The 23,698-nt window shown below is 36.8% G+C and overlaps 2 long non-coding RNA genes across 2 annotated transcripts; both read left to right on the top strand.

Annotated features, from left to right (window-relative positions):
• Nucleotides 1-905: 905 nt before the first annotated feature.
• On the top strand, nucleotides 906-10,881 carry LOC131678049 (uncharacterized). Its single transcript, XR_009303565.1, has 3 exons — nucleotides 906-1,121; nucleotides 2,275-3,144; nucleotides 8,590-10,881. It is a non-coding gene; the product is annotated as an uncharacterized LOC131678049 (long non-coding RNA).
• An 8,192-nt stretch (nucleotides 10,882-19,073) lies between these two features.
• Nucleotides 19,074-23,481, top strand: LOC131678050 (uncharacterized). Its single transcript, XR_009303566.1, has 3 exons — nucleotides 19,074-19,221; nucleotides 19,278-19,435; nucleotides 19,492-23,481. It is a non-coding gene; the product is annotated as an uncharacterized LOC131678050 (long non-coding RNA).
• The last annotated feature ends 217 nt before the right edge of the window (nucleotides 23,482-23,698 follow it).

Raw genomic sequence — 23,698 nt, 5'->3', positions numbered from 1 at the left:
CCCGCACACCCCTAAAGATCCCTATTACGATCTTCAACACTGGATCGAAAAAGAACTACCGCCTTAAACATTCTCGTCGAAATCCAATACATTCACCTTGAACAGCTTAGATTCTACAATGCCACCTACGCTATAATTTGCTTCACCGTGTGCTTGGAGCCTTTTCATCGTACCACCCCTATGGTACATCTGCGTTGACTGATTTATGCTAAAGTAAGGTGACGTGCGGCTTCGTCACTACGCAATTCCATTTTCGCAATAGGTTTTTTTTCACTGAAAAGATAATCTGATGACGTCATATGGTCACCCTTACGAAAAATATTTTCACTCACGAATCGATTGATTTGATTTTTGACAGTTCATTTTGCATTACACGTTAAACGCAGGAGAGCTACAAATGATTGTTTATTATGATTAAAATACTTTTTCGGCACGAGATGGCGCAAGTTTTATGTCTTTTACGATTCGTATGGGATTTGCGAGAGTGGACTATATTGTTATTTATAATATTTGATGGAAGGCCTTAGTTGGGTTGAAAGTACGTAATATTCAGTACTTTTTGGTGGCGTGAGAAAAACAAAAATGGCTGCTACCCAAATTTTGGGTATTGAACTCACAACATTTTTGAGATAATACTGGGTAGAGTTCAACACATACCATTAACCCAAATTTTAAGTTAATCGCATTGCATGTTTTAACCCAAAATTCGGCGAGACTCCATTCGTAAAATTAATAGGGCCCCTTACACGAGGCGCTAGTAATGTCATTACTGAGCAGTAATGTCACTTTTAATGAACGTGTAAGGCGAGTAATGATAGAATTCCCATACAATTCCAGTAATTACACTACTTAGTAATGACACTTTTATTGCTCGTCTAAGGGCCCCTAATGTGACAGATACTTGTTCTCCTCCCGCTGTTTTGGTTTTCCATTTGCAGAAAATGGAATTTTTAACTCAAAATTCACTTCAGTAATATTGTTTTCTGCACGTCTTAATGGTTTTTTATTGTTTTCGGTTGATTTGCTGCGATCGGGGCTCAGATTGCATTTTCAGCGGAAGGAAAAAAAGATACGAAAACAAAATGATCTTTTTAAGCAGTTTGATAAAGACAGAAACACAGGTATGTTATTTTCATTTGTAATTTATTTATCAGCAGAACGAAAACTTGCCAGTTACATAAACTTTGTATCAAGTCAAGGAAAAATGGATATTTTAATTATTACTTTTCAGAAAAGTTGTTCATTTGTTTTATGTAAAGTAAGGACACATTGTTTAAACCGCTATGTCCACTACACCGTGGCGTGCCCGGGACTGTACACGGCAAGGATCCATATGCGTGTCAATTTTAGATTAATGAGTGCATTTCTACGAGATAATCTCACCAGAATCAATATCATGGCACACGGACGGGTCCTGATCCTGTTCAGTCCCGCAAGCGATACGTTTCTAGCAAATCTAATCAATGCACTTCTAACGGCCAATTTCTTCACTGGATGAAAACCGGTTTTCGCTGAAAACCAGTTTTCAAGTTGCTGGTGATCAATTAGCCGAAAACCGGTTTTCAACGAAAACCAATTTTCATCCAAGTTAAGAAATTGGCCGTAAGCGAAAGGGCAAAACCAGTAAGCGGCACCGGTCGTGCCAATCAAGCGAAAGCTTAATTTGGTCCTGTAAAATCATTGCACTATCGCTTTCATCATAACATAATCTGCCGCTATACGCATAACTGTCCCATGTGCTATGGGATTCCCTATACATATGGGACAATTATGCGTAGAGCGGCAGTAATCCAAAGCTATATTTAAGGGATTGTTAGGAAAATTATGGCTGTTAACAAGTTCTCTAATTGCTCCGTGCATTGAGAAAAAGTACGCTAATTTTACACAGTAAAGATATTTTTCGTTTTGGTCGTGTATTGGATTTCTTGCTGTCATTCCCTCGGTTATTCCCGTTATTCCGCATTTGCCTGCTGTATCCCGGTGAAACCATTCGGAATTTGATTTGGAATCCTGAATGGAGTTATTATGGATTCCAAATCAAATGCAACAACCGATTCTGAGTCGGAATCGGTTGTTGCATTTGATTTGGAATCCATTATGACTCCATTCAGAAATCCGAACCGGTTCCGGAATGAGTTTAACTGGGATTTTTCTATTGGGCGCCTTTCGCGATTTTCATTTCTCTTTTCCAATATTTTCAATGCACTGGTAAACAAATCGTAAACAAAACTGCCCAATTATTCTTAGAATAAACAATGTTTTTTTTTATTTCAGCACAGGAGTAACCAGTAAAATGCCAGTCAGTTGTCCAGTAGATTCCACGAAGTGATTGGCGGTGGAAATCGCATGGGTAACGGAAGCAGTATTATTTTCTGTGGTGGTCTAACCGACAGGCGAGCAAAAGAGATAGTCTGCATAAACTGCAGTGGAGCAGCTTTGATCTGCCTGTTACTGAGAACTTCTACGAGTTATCGGAGCAAGTGCAGAGTACGTTCGAATAGCTCCCGAAATATTTATCTGACGGGGTATGAGATTACCGTTAAAGGCATCGAGAGATCGCCTTAGTATAAACGAGCACTTAATCGTTGATGATATGGGTCTCGAGTATCAGAATGAATGCGACGCAGGGATGGTTCAATCGTACTGTTTTAGTTACCTCTCGAGATTTGCCCGGGCTGGTCACAACCGATTGCCAAAGGATGAAAACCAACATTACTTGCGTCTTTAGAGGGGTATCGAAAGAACCACAAATTCGTGATCGGTTCCCCCACGAACGTGGGATCATTAACTTACATCGATTCGCCTACCTGGATCTTAACGAAGCTAATGGCAAGCGGGTTATGAGATGTGCACCCCAAATTCGTCAGATTACGGGTTCGATCCGGTATGATGGTCTGCTACTTGGCCCAAGCAAGCTCGTAATGTGAGAGGAATTTCGCATAGAATGCGTTCGTATTAATATTGGATCGCTTAATCTTTCGGCCAATCGCAATTGTCAGATCATGGATATTCGTGAAACAAAACGATGCTGTCCGTCGAAAGGATACACTGCAAAGATAATATTACTCGCATTATCAGTCGTAACGGCTTTTCTGGCTAAGTTTTGAAATGGACACCAGGGTATGCGTACCGACCGTTTACTTGGTAAGTGATAAGGTTTCCGTGACTCCAGGGCAACCAGTGGTTGAACACGAGGTTTTCCTATTTGCGATTATTTATAAGTTGTCAGTATATTGCCATGTAGTGAGTCTAACTACGAGGCTGGCCCTATTTCAGCGTTAAAGGGGCATCTTTTTTCTTCACAAAGTAGACTATGGTGTTAGTCCGAATTTAGAGCCGCGTTGAAATCTGACTTTCTCTATAGATGTCAATTCCCACACAAATTATACACGCCTGCAATTCCGTCTCTACCGGCTTGGGCTTTGATAACGATGCTCACAACTCACTTTGTCATGGGTGTTATTAATCAAGCCGAGTTGACCAACTTGTAAGGTTAGATGCTGCTTAATCAATTTGGTTGGCCTTAAGAAAGAAAGTATTGAAGATATGTACATATTTATTTCTCCATTTGTGTCAGAGTTGCAGGGTTTGTGATTTAACATGCTTCCATCGAATAGATAAATTTTTCTCGTATGTTGCTTTGGTGGAAATCGGAAACGCCCACTTCTGTGAACTTACCTACCAAAAAGCTCCCCTACTAAAAAGCTCACTGAATACAGACTTCCACCTTAAAAGCGCTTTCTAGATAAAGCTCACAGCCTGGTGGCGGGAATCGGAACTACTGGAGTTGCCATAATTATCGAGCAAATAAACTTTTTTTTTTTTAAATTTTGCATAAGAAACACAAAATGACTATCAGCCACATATTGTTTAGTCAATTGCCCATACTTTTAGCTATATCCTGGTATAGTTGGTTATTCCAGGAAATGCCCGGGTGCTGAGAAATTAATTTATTAGTAGAATTATAATTAATCTACCAAAAAGCTCATCTACCAAAAAGCTTCCTTACCAAAAAGTTTGCTTGTCATACTGAATGATATTGGCTCAAATATTTTTAATTTTGAGTGAGCCACAAAAATTGTCCAGTAACCGGATATCGTCTAGTCGATTGCACATACTTTTAGCTATCTCCTGGTATAGTTGGTTATTCCAGGAAAAGGCCGGGTGCTGAGAAATTAATTTATTACTAGAATTATGATTTATCTACCAAAAAGCTCATCTACATAAAAGCTTCCTTACCATAAAGTTTGCTTGTCATACTGAATGATATTGGCTCAAATATTTTTAATTTTGAGTGAGCCACAAAAATTGTCCAGTAACCGGATATCGTCTAGTCGATTGCACATACTTTTAGCTATCTCCTGGTATAGTTGGTTATTCCAGGAAAAGGCCGGGTGCTGAGAAATTAATTTATTAGTAGAATTATAATTTATCTACCAAAAAGCTTCCTTACCAAAAAGTTTGCTTGTCATACTGAATGATATTGGCTCAAATATTTTTAATTTTGAGTGAGCCACAAAAATTGTCCAGTAACCGGATATCGTCTAGTCGATTGCACATACTTTTAGCTATCTCCTGGTATAGTTGGTTAGTCCAGGAAAAGGCCGGGTGCTGAGAAATTAATTTATTAGTAGAATTATAATTTATCTACCAAAAAGCTTCCTTACCAAAAAGTTTGCTTGTCATACTGAATGATATTGGCTCAAATATTTTTAATTTTGAGTGAGCCACAAAATTGTCCAGTAACCGGATATCGTCTAGTCGATTGCACATACTTTTAGCTATCTCCTGGTATAGTTGGTTATTCCAGGAAAAGGCCGGGTGCTGAGAAATTAATTTATTAGTAGAATTATAATTTATCTACCAAAAAGCTTCCTTACCAAAAAGTTTGCTTGTCATACTGAATGATATTGGCTCAAATATTTTTAATTTTGAGTGAGCCACAAAAATTGTCCAGTAACCGGATATCGTCTAGTCGATTGCACATACTTTTAGCTATCTCCTGGTATAGTTGGTTATTCCAGGAAAAGGCCGGGTGCTGAGAAATTAATTTATTAGTAGAATTATAATTTATCTACCAAAAAGCTCATCTACCAAAAAGTTTGCTTGTCATACTGAATGATATTGGCTCAAATATTTTTAATTTTGAGTGAGCCACAAAAATTGTCCAGTAACCGGATATCGTCTAGTCGATTGCACATACTTTTAGCTATCTCCTGGTATAGTTGGTTATTCCAGGAAAAGGCCGGGTGCTGAGAAATTAATTTATTAGTAGAATTATAATTTATCTACCAAAAAGCTCATCTACCAAAAAGTTTGCTTGTCATACTGAATGATATTGGCTCAAATATTTTTAATTTTGAGTGAGCCACAAAATTGTCCAGTAACCGGATATCGTCTAGTCGATTGCACATACTTTTAGCTATCTCCTGGTATAGTTGGTTATTCCAGGAAAAGGCCGGGTGCTGAGAAATTAATTTATTAGTAGAATTATAATTTATCTACCAAAAAGCTTCCTTACCAAAAAGTTTGCTTGTCATACTGAATGATACTGGCTCAAATATTTTTAATTTTGAGTGAGCCACAAAAATTGTCCAGTAACCGGATATCGTCTAGTCGATTGCACATACTTTTAGCTATCTCCTGGTATAGTTGGTTATTCCAGGAAAAGCCCGGGTGCTGAGAAATTGATTTTAATATTAATTGAGTAGAAATATATTCCACTTACTAAAAAGCTCATCTATAGAAAAGCTTCCATAATGAAAAGTTTACCTATCATACTACACGTATCCGCACCCTGGTGGCGGTGACTGCGTTCGCTAGCTTCTAGTACAGCATATTGCAATCTTGAAGTTATATATCGCTAATATAGTGTTACTTGAGTGGATCAGCTCGCATCATTCGTTGGCTGTCTGAGGAAGAGAGATGATGGTAACCGGGATTATCGTATCCCAGATTTGTCTGTAATGTTACAGATTTTTTGCATAAATCTGGCATTTTGAAGAAAATTTCACAGATTTCCAGATTTTTGAAAATATTGTGATTTTTCACAGATTTCCTGGAAATTCATCACAGATTTTTTTCTGTTTTAGTCATCACAGATGGTAAAGATTGTTTTGACCGAAACACAGATTCCAATGTGGCATCCCTGGTGGTAACCCAGATTCTGAAGCCATATAGAAGGTTGGAATCGATCGTCTCCGTCTGTATAATGATGGGTTGTATTGTTGTAATTTTGCGAAAGGATCGACATAACGCGATTAATAATTGCTATTCTCGTTATCCGATTGACAAGTACATAGTTAATACGTTTTTTCTTCATTACTCGTTTCATTACTCGTTCAATATTTTATCAATACTCTAGTTAAGCTTTATAAGAGACACAAAATGACCATTAACATTGTAATATCTGACGTTTAAAATACGCACAATGAGATCACACATGTTTACACTACCACCCTCGCCTCAGGCCAAGAAGCGGTTTGTTTGCCAACCAATTCGTCGTGTAAAAGTATTGTTTGCCTCCCAATTTAAACAAAAAAGCGGCGCAACCTGCTGGATAAGTCTATAGGGAAGTGCCACACCAGCCTTGAGAAAAAGCAGAAAAATGTAACCTTTTTATGCAGTTTTTCATGAGACTAATTTTCCTTCAAAATGCATGAAGTTTTACGTCTCCAGCGTAAGGTACGCATTGTTCCCATAACTTCAACATAAATGGATGCTTGAAATAAGAAACAGTGTATAAGGCATTTGGACCAGCCGGGAAAGCAGTTGTTTCACAGCGTTTGTTGATTGACATCATTTTTTGCTGGATTTTTTTCAAAATGATGAAGACAGTTGCATTCGAATATCTTTTGGGAGCGAAAAACGCATAACTGCAGCCGGTGTTGCTCGGCATGAAACAAGTGGATAATTACCTCATCGAAAACACACAAAATCCTTCTAATAAATTATTAATTGTCTTTAATTCTAATTATAAGGTGTCTTGAATGGGCTTCCATTCGTCATGAAAACATCTGGTAACTTTATTGTACATCTTCCATGTCAAATACGGTTGATGCTACAGTTGCTGTTGCTATTCATCCCCCTTCTGAATGTCTTTCCGAAACATAAGGACCATCCCGCACAAAAAGCACAATGTTTCCCTAGTTTCAATTGCTAAATTTAATATTTTTTTTTTAAAATGCCTAACTGTACTACTAGTTATTAAAAATAGCTCTAATTGACCACCTTATTTGTAACGAAAAATCAATTATTCCCTCATATATATCGAGCTACACGCAGAATTTTATTTATGCATCGATAGCATACTTTTCTATCTGCCTTTCGTTTCTTCTGCTGTAAATTTTATGCATTGGACATATTCGGTCTATCCACTCATTGAAGTACTAGAAGTATATGCTAGGAAATTGCATAAAAATCACAGCAGAAGAAAAGAGACGGGAATAGAGAGTATGCTAATAATGCATATTTTTTTATTTCTAAGTGTGTATTCCTAGTTTTAAGGTAGTTTTAAAAGTGTTCCCTCAGCTTCAATATAAAAAATCAACTAACTTATATCCGAAGAATATTTCCTTGTCCTGATACTAGGTGTGAACCAACAGACTACCGTATTCAATAAAATTACAATCACAAAAAAAATATATATTTCACCGCGTTAAAGTATTTAAAATGTAAAACGAAGAAGCGTGCTTTGCGAAACCTAAGACTAAAACAAATGAACTAAATAAATGTACATTTAATGCACATAAAACCCATAGATTTTTTACCCGATAGTCAAACCGAACACGCTTATACATACATGAACTCGACAAGTTCGCCTGCAGATTGAGTTTTTTCTTTCTCTCCACTGATGAGTAAAGCATTAACGCATTTTGCTTTGTAGGTAGGTTTCCGGTGATGTACGCATCCGGTGTATGTGTGTATGTAGGTACAAGTAGAATGTCAGATATGCAATGATTGAATGTTTTCTATATCTGTCCCGTTTATTCTGTTGAGGTGTATAGGCAGCTTCTAGAACGTGCTGTGAGTCTGGAATAAGTGATGTTACTCCGGAGCAAAAAGATACTTGCTCGTTCTTACTCCGGTTTGCTACCAGAAGAAGAGAGTACAGCAATGATTTTCTCTCTGTTTGGTCCGGAATACTTCCGATTTCTCTTGGTTCTGGTTCAAATCATTTATCTTATAAGAACCAACTTTATTATTGTACGTTTCATTGGAGACGAGCCATTCAATCATTTTGATGCGACGAAGTGACATGGCGCATTTGATAATAATTAAATGCTCAAAAACGTCGAAAAACAGAGTGTCGACTCATTTCTGAAAATGAAATTCCCTGATTTTCCAGGTTTTTCCAGACCTTTTTATAAATTTTCCAGAGTGCTCAAATAAATCAAATTAAATTCACATTTTTCAATGTCTATCGTTTGAGCTTACAACCTGTAGTGCATTTTTAGTTAGTTTTAAACATTTTGTATCTTCAATTTCAAATAAACCACTTTTGGTCTTTTAACTGCCATGTAATTTAAATATTTCCAAATCTTAACAAGTTTCATCCTCTAAAGTTTTAAATAAAAACATGTTTTCTAGATCACAAGGCCTGATTGTGACGAATCTTGGATCAATGCATTGCATACTCATCGTGGCGCTTCTGGAAATCACAGACCAACAGACATAACACTCGAAAACAATGCTTCGCCTAATATAACGATTATTTTAAATATAGTTTTGGTTGGGGCTGTGGTCGTATTTGCGATAAGGCCGCGCCTGGCATATGCACAAGTAAGCTGAGGATAGACCACTAGTGAAAAATTGTTACCAGGCCCGAGGGATAACCGACAAGCAAATGAGTGTATGGGACCGTGTATAAAAGGAGGAGCTAGTGTTCTGGAAAAAATGGCGGATTGACTTTTTAGGGATGAATTTCCTCATAGTGTTATGTATTTTAGTCTGTGTGGAAATGGTGATGAGTCCGGGATCTTCCGTTAAGTAGGTACCGTTTTAACATACTTTCTCATATTCCAAATACCCTTGAAGGTGGTCGTAACCCATTCTTACGTCAATTTGCAATGTAAAGTTTGTTCGCGACAAAATATAGAAACCTAAAAACACATAGATCTCTTGATATATTCAATCAAAAATGAAATATTTTTCACAAATATGGACGTATGACTTTTTTATCTAAAAATACATAATTCGTTGACATGTTAAAGGCGCTTTCAAAAATGAGTCGAAAGAAATGCGTGTTAGAAATAAAATGTGCGGTCCAAACGGAAATCAAAAGATATCTCAATTGGAATAGTTCTAAAAAGCTTGGCTAATCGGCAAGCTCTGTTCGCACTGTTTCCAAAACGTCTAATAAGGGATTGTCGTTGGGTTGGGACGCTGTATAGGTTGGGACAGCTCGATATTTTCGTTCCTATGCAGTGTTGCCATCTGTTATTTTTAGCACATACTAGACTCGATCGTAGCTCACTTTTTATACAAAGTTGAAGTTTTGGTTCATTATTGTCACAGAGGCACTAAGCAGTGTCAAAAAACGAGCGAAAAATCTTTTGTTGTGCTGATTTTTGCGCCATCCATCGCCATGTCGTATAGGTTGGGACACCATACAATTACGCATGCGTACAAGATTGCGTACAAGTTTTACATGTAAAAACTGTGAGTCAGATTAACTTTGTCAAATGGAAGTAAATAAGTCTTTCAGTTACTTATTCTTATTCTAAAATACTTATTAATAAATAAATATTAACCAAAAAATAAATATAATGCATTAAAGTTTAAATTGCCTTTATTTAAATTGTTTGAAGTGTCCCAACCTATACGACACTTTTTTGTCGTTTTGCCGTCATTTAGAAAGTTGATCCTGAGTCTTATTTAAAATTGCAAGTAAACATTTTCCATTCGCAGACATCAAGCCACATAATATATCTACAAAATAGTGTACTACAAGCTAAAAAAATATTGTCATGGAAACAAGATATCAGCCTCTAAGCAAACCCGTCCCAACCTAGACTACATTCCCTTACTCGATTGCCATCAGCTATAAATAAAAGAAATGCAAAATACAATCTTAAGAAACGACTAAATGGATTCGATAGTGAGATAAACATTCTGTTCGTACACTAATAAAATAATAATAAAATAAAAACGTCAAACGTGTTTGTACATAATTCGAAGCATCATTAAAGAACGAAGTCATTGAAGGTATTGATTATTCCGAATTATAGTGATAGGCAGAATATGAGGGCTTAACACTTCTTCGAAATTTGTAACGTGGATATTCTACCAATTTTTCCTGTATCGCAATGGATTACAAAACTTGGACGTAGAAGACTTCAATTAAGCTTCATGGCATGAAACGAAATGAAGTATTAAAGTAATTCTGAACGATAGAGAAGTCTAAGCTTCTCAAGAAATAATTGGTTAAGCCGGTCTTCTGCATCAGTAGGTGAACCAGTAAAAACTTCATACCAACAGGAAGGTAGAAAGAAAAGACAGACAGGTCTGCGAACAAATTATAGTAACCGGTTTTTGGTAAGTTTACTTGTGATTTGAGACAAACTGTTTTTTAGTCTCTCATTTGCCTGCTTTTGATTTTTCCCAACAATTCGTCATTTCAGAAATTAAGTACCCTCTAAACTGCCGTTAAGATCGTATTCGTTCCATGTTCTATGAGATTCCTTACATACATAAGACAATTATGCGTTGAGCGACACTGAAAAGGTCAGTTGGACATTCCATCTTGGAATATAATAAATACAAACAAATAAATAAATAAAGCGATTTTAATGCAATCTGGCAATAGCAGCACACAAAAAGGACACCAGTGTACATTCTATCTCTGCTCAAGCTAGTGCTATAAGAAAGTTAAGCAATCGACAAGTAACAGTCGCCGGGATCTAACGTGAGTGATAATATACTACTGATGTTATTTTTGCGATGATCGTTTGTCCGTTTGTTGTGAGATGAGTGAAGCTTCGCAGCAAAAGGGAGGCAAACTTCGGTTAAATACACTATTTCTCGAGTACTTTTTCAAATGGACGTAAGTAACAATGAGAGATTCTCTTTGAGGTCTTTCTCTTCTGTTCATTACTCGGCCATTTCAACATTTACTACTCTACTCTTTGCATAATATTGTAGTAAAAACCGTCGGCTTTCGATATGTACTGGAAAATTAGTACAAAGTGTTGTAATGACGTCGTAATAAACGAAAGAGAAAGTAAACAAAGAGAGGCTCTCAATGTTACTTACGTCCATTTGAAAAAGTACTCGAGATTTGTTGATTTTAAATATTGTCGTATCCGCCCGTCTGTTAGTGGAAGGTGATATTGAAACTGGAGCTTGCGGAAGTCATCTTCATACAGTTCTATTATATACGGAAACCCATATTGAAAACGTTGAATTGTTAAGCGGAGTTATTAGCATTATTAGCATACTTTCTATTCCCGTCTCTTTTCTTCTGCTGTGATTTTTATGCAATTTCCTAGCATATACTTCTAGTACTTCAATGAGTGGATAGACCGAATATGTCCAATGCATAAAATTTACAGCAGAAGAAACGAGAGGCAGATAGAAAAGTATGCTATCGATGCATAAATAAAATTCTGCGTGTAGCTCGATATACATGAGGGAATAATTGATTTTTCGTTACAAATAAGGTGGTCAATTAGAGCTATTTTTAATAACTAGTAGTACAGTTAGGCATTTAAAAAAAAATATTAAATTTAGCAATTGAAACTAGGGAAACATTGTGCTTTTTGTGCGGGATGGTCCTTATGTTTCGGAAAGACATTCAGAAGGGGGATGAATAGCAACAGCAACTGTAGCATCAACCGTATTTGACATGGAAGATGTACAATAAAGTTACCAGATGTTTTCATGACGAATGGAAGCCCATTCAAGACACCTTATAATTAGAATTAAAGACAATTAATAATTTATTAGAAGGATTTCGTGTGTTTTCGATGAGGTAATTATCCACTTGTTTCATGCCGAGCAACACCGGCTGCAGTTATGCGTTTTTCGCTCCCAAAAGATATTCGAATGCAACTGTCTTCTTCATTTTGAAAAAAATCCAGCAAAAAATGATGTCAATCAACAAACGCTGTGAAACAACTGCTTTCCCGGCTGGTCCAAATGCCTTATACACTGTTTCTTATTTCAAGCATCCATTTATGTTGAAGTTATGGGAACAATGCGTACCTTACGCTGGAGACGTAAAACTTCATGCATTTTGAAGGAAAATTAGTCTCATGAAAAACTGCATAAAAAGGTTACATTTTTCTGCTTTTTCTCAAGGCTCGTGTGGCACTTCCCTATAGACTTATCCAGCAGGTTGCGCCGCTTTTTTGTTTAAATTGGGAGGCAAACAATACTTTTACACGACGAATTGGTTGGCAAACAAACCGCTTCTTGGCCTGAGGCGAGGGTGGTAGTGTAAACATGTGTGATCTCATTGTGCGTATCTTAAACGTCAGATATTACAATGTTAATGGTCATTTTGTGTCTCTTATAAAGCTTAACTAGAGTATTGATAAAATATTGAACGAGTAATGAAGAAAAAACGTATTAACTATGTACTTGTCAATCGGATAACGAGAATAGCAATTATTAATCGCGTTATGTCGATCCTTTCGCAAAATTACAACAATACAACCCATCATTATACAGACGGAGACGATCGATTCCAACCTTCTATATGGCTTCAGAATCTGGGTTACCACCAGGGATGCCACATTGGAATCTGTGTTTCGGTCAAAACAATCTTTACCATCTGTGATGACTAAAACAGAAAAAAATCTGTGATGAATTTCCAGGAAATCTGTGAAAAATCACAATATTTTCAAAAATCTGGAAATCTGTGAAATTTTCTTCAAAATGCCAGATTTATGCAAAAAATCTGTAACATTACAGACAAATCTGGGATACGATAATCCCGGTTACCATCATCTCTCTTCCTCAGACAGTCAACGAATGATGAGAGCTGATCCACTCAAGTAACACTATATTAGCGATATATAACTTCAAGATTGCAATATGCTGTACTAGAAGCTAGCGAACGCAGTCACCGCCACCGTGCGGATACGTGTAGTATGATAGGTAAACTTTTCATTATGGAAGCTTTTCTATAGATGAGCTTTTTAGTAAGTGGAATATATTTCTACTCAATTAATATTAAAATCAATTTCTCAGCACCCGGGCTTTTCCTGGAATAACCAACTATACCAGGAGATAGCTAAAAGTATGTGCAATCGACTAGACGATATCCGGTTACTGGACAATTTTTGTGGCTCACTCAAAATTAAAAATATTTGAGCCAATATCATTCAGTATGACAAGCAAACTTTTTGGTAGATGAGCTTTTTGGTAGATAAATTATAATTCTACTAATAAATTAATTTCTCAGCACCCGGCCTTTTCCTGGAATAACCAATTATACCAGGAGATAGCTAAAAGTATGTGCAATCGACTAGACGATATCCGGTTACTGGACAATTTTTGTGGCTCACTCAAAATTAAAAATATTTGAGCCAATATCATTCAGTATGACAAGCAAACTTTTTGGTAAGGAAGCTTTTTGGTAGATAAATTATAATTCTACTAATAAATTAATTTCTCAGCACCCGGCCTTTTCCTGGAATAACCAACTATACCAGGAGATAGCTAAAAGTATGTGCAATCGACTAGACGATATCCGGTTACTGGACAATTTTTGTGGCTCACTCAAAATTAAAAATATTTGAGCCAATATCATTCAGTATGACAAGCAAACTTTTTGGTAGATGAGCTTTTTGGTAGATGAGCTTTTTGGTAGATAAATTATAATTCTACTAATAAATTAATTTCTCAGCACCCGGCCTTTTCCTGGAATAACCAACTATACCAGGAGATAGCTAAAAGTATGTGCAATCGACTAGACGATATCCGGTTACTGGACAATTTTGTGGCTCACTCAAAATTAAAAATATTTGAGCCAATATCATTCAGTATGACAAGCAAACTTTTTGGTAAGGAAGCTTTTTGGTAGATAAATTATAATTCTACTAATAAATTAATTTCTCAGCACCCGGCCTTTTCCTGGAATAACCAACTATACCAGGAGATAGCTAAAAATATGTGCAATCGAATAGACGATATCCGGTTACTGGACAATTTTGTGACTCACTCAAAATTAAAAATATTTGAGCCAATATCATTCAGTATGACAAGCAAACTTTTTGGTAAGGAAGCTTTTTGGTAGATAAATTATAATTCTACTAATAAATTAATTTCTCAGCACCCGGCCTTTTCCTGGAATAACCAACTATACCAGGAGATAGCTAAAAGTATGTGCAATCGACTAGACGATATCCGGTTACTGGACAATTTTGTGGCTCACTCAAAATTAAAAATATTTGAGCCAATATCATTCAGTATGACAAGCAAACTTTTTGGTAAGGAAGCTTTTTGGTAGATAAATTATAATTCTACTAATAAATTAATTTCTCAGCACCCGGCCTTTTCCTGGAATAACCAACTATACCAGGAGATAGCTAAAAGTAATCGACTAGACGATATCCGGTTACTGGACAATTTTTGTGGCTCACTCAAAATTAAAAATATTTGAGCCAATATCATTCAGTATGACAAGCAAACTTTTTGGTAGATGAGCTTTTTGGTAGATAAATTATAATTCTACTAATAAATTAATTTCTCAGCACCCGGCCTTTTCCTGGAATAACCAACTATACCAGGAGATAGCTAAAAGTATGTGCAATCGACTAGACGATATCCGGTTACTGGACAATTTTGTGGCTCACTCAAAATTGAAAATATTTGAGCCAATATCATTCAGCATGACAAGCAAACTTTTTAATGTAGAATACATTTAAGGTTTCAATATAGGGGTCCCGTTTCAAAATATCGGCTGCGGCGCCGCGTCAGATTTTGAACGTTAATAACTTTTATCATACTTAACAGAATGATTTGATTTTTAGACCAATTTGTTGCAAATATGTTCCTCTATGCTGTATTAAAATTTGAAGTATGTATATCATGTACTAATAACAAAAAAAATGTGTTTTGAAAAATCTTTCGAAAACGACTCGGAAAAGTGAAAATTTTCAGCCCATCCCGCACAGAGCCGTCGTTATGGTAGACCTACCGAACAATAAAATAATGAAAAGTTTATATATAGGTCCATTACATGTTTGTTCGTATGGTTATTCGCATTGGGTTGCTTGACGAGAGCACTTGGTGGGGGAAAGACGGCATATTCCTTTGGTTAGGCCATTAGAAGCCGGACGGAAAGGAAAGGCTCATGCACGGCACGAGAACGAGCGAGAAAGCGATAGTAGTGCATATTAGCGCGATTATATAAATATCTGTCGGTCGGTTTTTCTCATCATTCGTATTCGTTCAAGCACTAGCAAGCAGCCAGTCCACCGAAGAAAAGCAGTCGGCGATGACGACGGCGGAAAAAGTGCCCCAGCTACTGGTGACTCATCGCAACCCGATCAGGAACTGTCGCCCTGCAAGAATTTCGCCCCAACTAAAGGGCAACAGAGTAGGCTATCGTTCCAGCGTCTGGGTCGTGAGATTGTGCAGGACTGCAAAGTCGAGCTACGCTTACAAAGCTCAGTCGTAATGATGCCCCGAGAAGCCAACGATGCCTTCTTGGTCGGTTTGTTCGAGAATGCAAAATAGTGCTTTCTAGCTCACCGTGTCCGCGGGGAGTGCGTCTGAATTATGCTCCCGCAATAAAACAATAAACGGTTCTTTACAGGACCAATTAATTGTGTTCTAATAAGAGTTAAACTTAAATTTACATTTTATGGTGTATAACAAATAATTTTCAGAAAGCAATATAAGAAATACGATGTGTGGAAAGAAAGAAAGAGAATTTAAATTATCCTCTCGCTCGTTTTCGTGCACTGCTTTTCCATTCCTTTCTGCTGCTACTACCATCATAACTAAAACGAATGTGCGTGTTCCCCCACCATCTCATGACCAGTGTTGCCACAATTGCATGTCGCTATTACAATTTGAATTATTTTATTGATCCTCTCTAGTATTGATAAAATATAGAACGTGCAAAGTACACTAGTCGCATGCTTTTATTCGAACTTTTTGGCAGCCTCCGTTGATTAACTGCATAAATCGATTTGTTTGTGCAGCTCCTTGCTAGTAGCAAACTAAATAGCCTTTATCAGCGCTAACAAATAACACGAAAGAATTTAAATTTGTGAAAATCTTTTCCTTCCTTCTTTTCAAATCTGCAACATTCTTTGAAAATATTGTTTGAATGTTGTTATTGAAAAACTGAACATGCAAGTTTGCTAGCATTGGCCACTAGATTGAAGGCGATGGAAAGACAGAATATTCGTTTTGGTTATGCTAGTATTGGTAGCCGAACGGAAAGGAAAGGCGCAGGAATGGCACGAAAACGAGCGAGAGAGCGATAGTAGTGCTTTCTCGTATATGAATATTGGTCGTTCGGTTTTTCTCATCATTCGTATTCGTTCAAGCACTAGCAAGCAGCCAGTCCACCGAAGGAAAGCAGTTGGCGATGACGACGGTCGGAAAAAGTGCCCCAGCTACTGGTGACTCATCGCAACCCGATCAGGAACTGTTGCCCTGCAAGAATTTCGCCCCAACTAAAGGGCAACAGAGAAACTAATCTGCGTTCTAATAAGAGTTAAACTGGCTCACCGTGTCCGCGGGGAGTGCGTCTGAATTATGCTCCCGCAATAAAACAATAAACGGTTCTTTACAGGACCAATTAATTGTGTTCTAATAAGAGTTAAACTGAAATTTACATTTTATGGTGTATAACAAATAATTTTCAGAAAGCTATATAAGAAATACGATGTGTGGAAAGAAAGAAAGAGAATATAAATTATCCTCTCTCGCTCGTTTTCGTGCACTGCTTTTCCATTCCTTTCTGCTGCTAATACTATCATAACAAACGAATGTGGGTGTTCCCCCACCATCCCATGGCCAGTATCACCGCTAACAAATAAGACAAAAGAATTTAAATTTGTGAAAATCTTTTCCTTCCTTCTTTTCAAATCTGCAACATTCTTTGAAAATATTGTTGGAATGTTGTTATTGAAAAACTGAACATGCAAGTTTGCTAGCACTGGCCACTAGATTGAAGGCGATGGAAAGACAGAATATTCGTTTTGGTTATGCTAGTATTGGTAGCCGAACGGAAAGGAAAGGCACAGGAATGGCACGAAAACGAGCGGGAGAGCGATAGTAGTGCTTTCTTGTGTTTTCATATATGAATATTGGTCGGTCGGTTTTTCTCATCATTCGTATTCGTTCAAGCACTAGCAAGCAGCCAGTCCACCGGAGGAAAGCAGTTGGCGATGATGACGGTCCGCAAAAGTGCCCCAGCTACTGGTGGCCCATCGCAACCAACTACCGATCAGGAACTGTCGCCATGCTAGTATTTCGCCCCAACTAAAGGGCAACGGAGCAACTAATCCGCTGGCTAACATTCCAGCGTCTGGTTCGTAAGGTTGTGTATTACTTCAAAGTCGAGCTACGCTTACAAAACTCAGCCATAATGAAGCCACTGATGCCTACTTGGTCGGTTTGTGGGCGTAAATTACAATAAAAGCAACGGTTCTTTTCAGGACCAATCAATTGTGTTCTAGTGAGAGTTAAACTGAAACTTTTATTTTAAGGTGTGTAGCAAATTTTCAACAAGCAACATAATACGTTGGGTGGAAAGAAGTAGCTTGCACACGGAACAAAAATTTAAATTATCCTCTCGCTCGTTTCGTGCACTGCTTTTCCATTCCTTTCTACTGTTATTATCAGTATTACCAAAACGAATGTGTTGTTGCATGTGTTTAAGAGAAACGTTGAAGTCGCATGCTTCTATTCAAGCTTTTTGGCAGCCCCCGTGAACTAACTGCATTAAATGGTTTTTTTGTGCAGCTCCGTGCTAGTAGCAAACAAAATGGCCCTACCAGTGTCTGATTCGTGAGATTGTGCAGGATTTCAAAGTCGAGCTAAGCTTATAAAGTTCAGCCGTAATGGTACCCGAAGAAGCCAGTCTTGTCGTTTTGTTCGAGGCTACAAAACAGTTCGCCAGGCACGTAACTATCATGCCAAAAATATCCAACGATCCAGCGCATCACCATCAACACCAACGCCGATACCAAAGGTTCTTTTCAGAACCACCATTATTACCATAGAGAATTATTTGAAAATTTCCCATTCAAACGTGATTCTGTTGAATATTATTAGATTTAAATTGACGTCTCGAATTGAAATCACGACGCTCCGGTTATGTGACAGACATTACCCACCCATCTTTTTTTATTGTGACCACGACACCCCATTTCAATATTTCTGAATGAACAGAAGGTCGAGTTTGGAAAGTTTGTAACTTTCATTGTATTTAACCAAATTACACAATGTTCGCACTAATGATTCAGAAATATGATCAGGAATCTTCTGTTAGATTTGTAAGTATGTATAATTTACATGAATAAAGAAAAATTGATTTTCAGGAATCAATTATTATCTGTTCTTCCATTGGCCAGTACTACGCGACTTCCTCATGCTAACAATTAATTTCATCGTTAGCCATCTCCCTCACCAAGGCCAACAACGCCAACAAAACCGGTCCTTTTCAGGACCACCATCATTTTTGTAAAGAATAATTTGAAATATTCCTCGCCCAAATCACCTTTTGTCCGAAAATTCCAATGAGTATCAACATATTTGAAGAACGTGTTCCTTATGTATTCTACATCTCTCCGGTTATGTCGCAGACATTACCCACCCATCTTTTTGGTAAGGAAGCTTTTTGGTAGATAAATTATAATTCTACTAATAAATTAATTTCTCAGCACCCGGCCTTTTCCTGGAATAACCAACTATACCAGGAGATAGCTAAAAGTATGTGCAATCGACTAGATGATATCCGGTTACTGGACAATTTTGTGGCTCACTCAAAATTAAAAATATTTGAGCCAATATCATTCAGTATGACAAGCAAACTTTTTGGTAAGGAAGCTTTTTGGTAGATAAATTATAATTCTACTAATAAATTAATTTCTCAGCACCCGGCCTTTTCCTGGAATAACCAACTATACCAGGAGATAGCTAAAAATATGTGCAATCGACTAGACGATATCCGGTTACTGGACAATTTTGTGGCTCACTCAAAATTAAAAATATTTGAGCCAATATCATTCAGTATGACAAGCAAACTTTTTGGTAAGGAAGCTTTTTGGTAGATAAATTATAATTCTACTAATAAATTAATTTCTCAGCACCCGGCCTTTTCCTGGAATAACCAACTATACCAGAAGATAGCTAAAAGTATGTGCAATCGACTAGACGATATCCGGTTACTGGACAATTTTTGTGGCTCACTCAAAATTAAAAATATTTGAGCCAATATCATTCAGTATGACAAGCAAACTTTTTGGTAAGGAAGCTTTTTGGTAGATAAATTATAATTCTACTAACAAATTAATTTCTCAGCACCTGGCCTTTTCCTGGAATAACCAACTATACCAGGAGATAGCTAAAAGTATGTGCAATCGACTAGACGATATCCGGTTACTGGACAATTTTGTGGCTCACTCAAAATTAAAAATATTTGAGCCAATATCATTCAGTATGACAAGCAAACTTTTTGGTAAGGAAGCTTTTTGGTAGATGGGCTTTTTGGTAGATTGATTATAATTCTACTAATAAATTAATTTCTCAGCACCCGGCCTTTTTCTGGAATAACCAACTATACCAGGAGATAGCTAAAAGTATGGGCAATTGACTAAACAATATGTGGCTGATAGTCATTTTGTGTTTCTTATGCAAAATTAAAAACGCTTTTAATCCACCTAACAGTGTGATGAGACATTTCTTATAACTCTTATCACTCTCTTCGGATATTATATCGTTTGAGAACATTTAGAACTTGATGCTTCGCGATGTTTTTGATAACACATACTACATGGGAAAGTGGCAGGACTCAGAGAATCGCTCAAATCAGCATAGGACAACATCAGTGCTAGAAATCTCAAATCAAATCAATGGGAAGCGAAAAAATGGCCCATAAAATAGACATAGATACGAATTATTGTTAATGCTCTGTTAATAAAATATCTAAATTGTGGTGGGAAAACTGAATTTTCCTAAAGGGGTTATATATTGTACTGAGCCAAAAAAATCGCATTTTTTTTTAATCGATTTGAAGTTCATACTTTACCCTTTGGCGATTGTTTACTTTTTCGGTCCCACCTATCAGCATTGAAGTATCGTTCTTACGTTTTTTTTACAATAACTACAGTTCTACACCACCGATTTCGTCCGGGTTTTTTTCAATAGCGATCATTGTTACTATTTACAGCTGATATCAGCTTGATAATCCTAAAAAAATACGAAAATGACAGTTTCGCTTCTAAACTACTAGCAAAAAAAGTATCGCCCTGTTTGTTTGCATGGAGCGTGGAGGACGAAACTTTAAATAAACAAACAAAAATACAGTTTCGCCCGTTGTATTTTTTGCTGTAGTTTAAGAAAGCAATATCGTAGAATCAAAATTTTTAGGTTAATTGGTTGCGTTTCAAAGCCCTCATTCGCATGTATGAAAAAAGCCTTATGTTTACATTTGTAAGTATCGCCATTTTCACAAAAAAGGGTTGAAATGAAATCGCAGCTCCGGATATCACGCTATCTCTGAAGTGCATGCGTGCATAGTTCCAAATTTTACTTCGACATCGACTTTTTCTAAAGGTGACTTCCCAGTAGTATCCTTGATTTGAATTATTATCGCTAATCCTAATGCCAAAGAACAAATAAAAACCTCTCGAAAACGAAACGTTTGGGAAAATCATCATCATTACTGGAATTTTCATTTTCACGAAACTTTTCGATAACCTTCCGTCACTTGCGTTAATGCACTGTGTGCACAGTGCACTGAAAATCTAGCGAAATCGTCTTAGGGCACCAGCGGGTCTAATTCAGAGCTATCTGCGCGGCGAGTAAAGTAAAGAATACTAAAAATTAATTTCTATTCCATAATTTTCAGTTCAGCAATTCGAGAGATCGTGCTCACCGCAAGCCATGAAAAATAGACTACGTTGTGAAGCGATGGTCACTATTTATTAAAAAATCACGGTTAAATAAAAAAAAACTATACTATTAAAAAATTTCAAATAGTTTATAATTTTCACAAAACTTATTAAGAAAAATTGTTTAATAATCTTTCGTAATATTGTGTAAGAAAAAAGCTGAAAATTTCAGTATTTTCTCTATCTGCAACATATACCAATTACCAATTAATTGGTATACGAATTGGAATAGGTTCGCCAAATTTTGGAAGAAGTCTATAAAAAACCCCTTGAAAATTACCTAAAAATTGTTGTAGTTCGATTCAATAAAAAATCCCCAAAAATGAAATGTACCTATTAATGTGAAACACAGTGAATAATACATACAATAAAGACCCATTTTTATCAGTCTCATGGTGTATTTTAGGCTGACAAAATGGGGACATTGACTAAATCGGGCAATTTTTTTTCTTTATAATAAACTGAAGCTGTTAAAATATTCTTCCCGTCCCTTGATGTAGTCTGATAACTATTTCTGATTATGATGAACATTTTATTTTTGCATATTTCCATCTTCATGATAAGGAAAACATGCTCAAGAAAGGATTTACTCGAATTCAGTCTTGTTCGTCTGCTAGAGCCCATCAAACATATGTTCATATTTGGCTGATAAAATCAGGGTTTCAATGTATTATAATAGATATTCAGCATTCGAAGAAGTTTCTTGTGAACGAGTGTAGAACGACTTTGTTTCTACTTACTTGAAGTCAGCGGCGTAGCCAGAAATTCGGTTTGGTGGGGGTTTGGTGAAAATCGATCATACTGTCCAAACGGCATAATTCCGAAACCGTAATTTTTGAAGTTTTAAAATTATGCAGAATTAATTTTTCAGAAAATGGTAATAGAGTTCGTGTCTAGCGAATTTGTTGAGACTTTATTGTAGTCATGAATATTAACCTGAGAAAAATCACCATAAATACTTCTTGGACGATATACCGTCAAAATTATTTTATCAAATGATGCGCTGTTTAACGTTTGTAAAATTCATCGAAGATACTAAACCTCCGAAGTTGGTGGTTTCAAAATGATGCTATCTTGACCTTAAATTACTGTTTTTAAACATTTGACCTATACATATGATTGGTCATACAACAAAAATCAAATGCTCATCAAAATCGATCAGAACCTGCTAGAATCGAATGGAAATCGTTATTTTTCATAAATTTCTCTCTACATTCGGAAAGTGTTATCCTCGTTATTAATCATATTACGTTTTCGTCTCAACTCGACGCATTCCCAAAAAAAACCTGTCTTAATCCACCTAGTGGTGCAATTGTGCTTGTCTCATTTGTCCAGACTACGATTCTATGGCTGGTTATGTTCAATACAATGGTGGAAATGAATATTACATGTTCAGTACGATTTGCACATACATACAATGGATCGACAGCCACGATCTTGAGATACTATGTGATACTGAAACGTCGCTTGAAACCAGGGGCGGATCATGGAGAAAGATCCGGGAGCTCCAGATCCTGCCAAAAATTTTCAACTTGTTAAGAAATTTTAAACTAGTTTTAATTTTAAAGTAGCTACCCCTCACTGCATACTCCCTCCGGGCCGGTATGATTGACGATTTTTAGAGTGATTGCATAATCTTTCTATATGAGAAAGACAAAAATGTACCAAAGTCCAAAAAAAGTCAAAATACAAATTTGATTTTGAAAATTTTTCATTTCAGTTTATATGGGAATTTGCTGTGTGGTTGCACTCTTCAACTCGTAACTCCGGAACCGGAAGTCCAATCAATAAAAAATTCAATAGCAGCCGATGCGAAGGTTGTACCTTTCATTTGAGACTAACTTTGTGCAAATCGGTCCAGCCATCTCTGAGAAACAGAGGTCACATTTTTTCCACATACACACATACATACACACACAGACATTTTCCGATCTCGACGAACTCAGTCGATTGGCATATGACACTCGGCCCTCCGAGTCGGGATTAGATTGACGAATTTTAGAGTGAATGAGAAAGGCAAAAACATTTTTGGCAAATGCTGAAAGTTATGCATTTTTTGGTGAGCAGTTCTATGTTTCATAGACATTAAATCAATTTTAACTTCTCTTCCTATTAAATAAAGACCCTTATTACAGTACATCTCTACAAAAACGAGATCAATTTGAAAATAAATCTGAGGACTATGATTGATTACAGAACTCTGTAATTTTCTATTGGAATGTTTTCAGGCAGGAATTTGATATTGATGCTATTAGACAACTGTGAAATGAAGACCAATAGATCAGGTACATATCAGGACCCCATTCCGACAATTTATCAAAAGTCCTCATGATGTTTACAACAACAGGTTATCAATCTACGGATCAGATAATTGTTATTGTAATATTGAATTAAATCAGTCTGCATCAATAAATTTTCAACTTCAATCCAATTTTTTTTTTGGGTGTGATGGGGGGGGGGGGTTGTATGGTGTTAAACCCCAAAACCTTCTCTGGGCTACGCCGTTGCTTGGAGTTATTTATTTGGCTTTTCATTTTCCGATATGTTTCAGATCGATCCGATGGTCATTAGTTAGAAAAATTGCAGTCAGAAGGTTCGCACAAAAGAACATTTTT

Source organism: Topomyia yanbarensis, chromosome 1 (assembly GCF_030247195.1).
Source record: "Topomyia yanbarensis strain Yona2022 chromosome 1, ASM3024719v1, whole genome shotgun sequence".
NCBI lineage: Eukaryota > Metazoa > Arthropoda > Insecta > Diptera > Culicidae > Topomyia > Topomyia yanbarensis.
Note: the sequence above shows the minus strand (reverse complement) of the source record. Positions and strands in the feature narration are given on the sequence as shown.